Consider the following 2,785-nt stretch of genomic DNA (forward strand, 5'->3'; position numbering starts at 1 on the left):
CCTAGAGAGAGAAAAATATTCTAGAGAGAGAATATTCAGATTTTGAATATTTTTGGATAGAAAAATATCTCTTCTAATTCAGATGAGTTCCCCTGAAACAGAAATTCAAAAAGAATTTTCCAATGTGCAATTGGAATTAATTGAAAATAGCTATAAAGAACCTTAGCCTAAGGGTCTAGATTTTCAGAAATCTTTAGACTATGGTTCAATTAAGGTTCCTATGGACCAATAGCATCAATCCATGTGTAGGGAGGAGATAAATCCAACTTGTAAAAAGAAAATACCCAAAAATGAGTAAATGCTCACATGAGGTGAAGAGTTGAAAATGTACAAGGTTTATTAGTAAAAAATAATGAGCAATATTAAAAGTATGACATATGTAAGGAAGAGGAGTTCTTTAAAGGAGGTGCATATTTCACATAAGATGAAGAGTTGAAAATGTACAAGGTTTATTAGTAAAAAATTATGAGCAATATTAAAAGTATGACATATGTAAGGAAGGGGAGTTCTTTAAAGGAGGTGCATATTTCACATAAGATGAAGAGTTGAAAATGTACAAGGTTTATTAGTAAAAAACTATGAGCAATATTAAAAATATGACATATGTAAGGAAGGGGAGTTCTTTAAAGGAGGTGCATATTTCACATGCTTGAATGATTTTTAAACTCATAAAAATTGAGATATTTCATCTCTCCTCTCTCCTCATTTAAGTCTAGTTCCAAAAAGTTAGCTTAACTGATCTAAAAATGGTCAAATATTGACCAAACTGATTTAGAAAATTCTAGAATCAGTTTGTTTGGTTAGGAGCTCAATTTTTCCTATAAATAGAAGCCTCCCCCTTGTTGAAAAATATATAGTGTTTATGCATCGTTACTCTACTCCACCTAAGCCAGAAACTGTGAATTCATTTAATAATTCACTAGTTTTTGGAGCTTCCCTCTTTCTTCAATCCCCATTAGTGGCTCCATCAACATACTTAACCAATTGATTGGTTGGGGGCCTCTACCGTGAACAAAGAATCAAGCAAGTTGTAAGGTAATTAGTGAATATTGATCTTTCTATAATTTCTCAATGTTTCTCTCTTCTCAACCCCTCTCAAGCTTGAGAAGTTTAATTGGTATGGTTTTTTTTTAATGCTATTGAAGTTTGAATAGTAGTGAAGAGTTACATAATGCTATTGAAGTTAATTTTCATTTATGTTTAAATTCTAATGATTTTTATGTAAATTCTCTCTCTCACTCAAGAAATGGTCATACTCATGAACCGTTCTCAATCCAAATCAAGCTTTTCATAAAGCTTTTCCTTAACCCAAGATTAAGCTATGCTTGAGGCCAAATTAATGGCTTTTTTCTATGCTTTTAGTTTATGTATATTAATGATTCAATCCATTATGGATTGATAATCCAATTAGAGATTATTTTAATTATTTTCTTAAGCATTATCCCTTAGAAAAATTGAGATTTATCAGTCATAGCAGCGAAGCTATGGCAAAATTTTTATAAAAATTATGCATAAAATAATCTCATTCAAAGCATAAAAAGAGGACTTCCTACCATATTCTAGGAATTATCATCCTAGATTAATTGAAAGAATTTCATTACAATCATGGAGAAATTGAATTTTAATATTAGGCATAATGGATAAATTTTTATATCAAAAGTGTTATTTTTACCATTTTTATTTCATGCATAGAAGTATGCATAATGGATAAATTTTTATATCAAAAGTGTTATTTTTACCATTTTTATTTCATGCATAGAAGTATGCATAATGGAAAAATTTTTATATCAAAAGTGTTACTTTTATCATATTGGATTTCATGCATAGAGGTATGCATAAAAGTTGATTATTTTATTATAAAAGTGTGACTTTTATCATAATTGAATTTCATGCATATAGGTATGCATAAAAGATATTCTTTTTATACTAAAAGTGTGATTTTCCTCATAAATGGATTTTATGCTTAACTTAGATGCATAAGAGAAATTTTTTTATTCTAAAAGTGTAATTCCTACCAAATTGAATTTATGCATAAGAAGATGCATAAAAGATTGATTTTTTAATTCAAAAGTGTCATTCTCATCTAAATTGAATTTATGTATAGAAAAATGCATAAAAGATTAAAATTTAATTCAAAAGTGTCATTTTCATTAAAAATAAATTTATGCATAGGAAGATGCATAAAAGATTGATTTTTACTTTGAAAGTATTAATCTCCTTAAATAGAATTTATTCATAAATAAATGTGTAAAGAAATCTTATATCAAATGTAAGAATTCTCTTGTATTCTATAAATAGATAAGAGATGTGATAGGATGTGATAAGAGGTGTGATAAGATGCTTATGAAATAAGTTAGGAGGTGATAAGAGATGTGATAAGAGGTGATAAGATGCTTATGAAATAAGTTAGGAGGTGATAAGATGAATTAAGATGTGTATGGGGGGATGAGGTAAGAAGTGTATGTGATAGGATAAGATGTATATGGGTTGTGATAGGGCGAGAATGGATGTGATGTAAAAGATTAGATGTGAAGGTATATGGGGTTATATAAATGGGAATGTGGAAATGGATGTATGTATGTGGATGTGTGGATGTGGAGATGGGAGTGTGGATGTATGAACGTGAAAATGGATATATGCATGAAGATATATATGCATAGATGTGAATGTGGATGTAGATGTGGATGTATAGATGTGAATGGATGTGGATGTATAGATGTGAATGGGAATGTGGATGTGGATGTATGTGAATGTGGATGTAGATGTGGATGTATAGATGTGAATG

The sequence above is a fragment of the Cibotium barometz genome, chromosome 54 (genome assembly GCF_041138505.1).
Source record: "Cibotium barometz isolate CiBa-2024 chromosome 54, ASM4113850v1, whole genome shotgun sequence".
NCBI classification, from domain to species: Eukaryota; Viridiplantae; Streptophyta; class Polypodiopsida; order Cyatheales; family Cibotiaceae; genus Cibotium; species Cibotium barometz.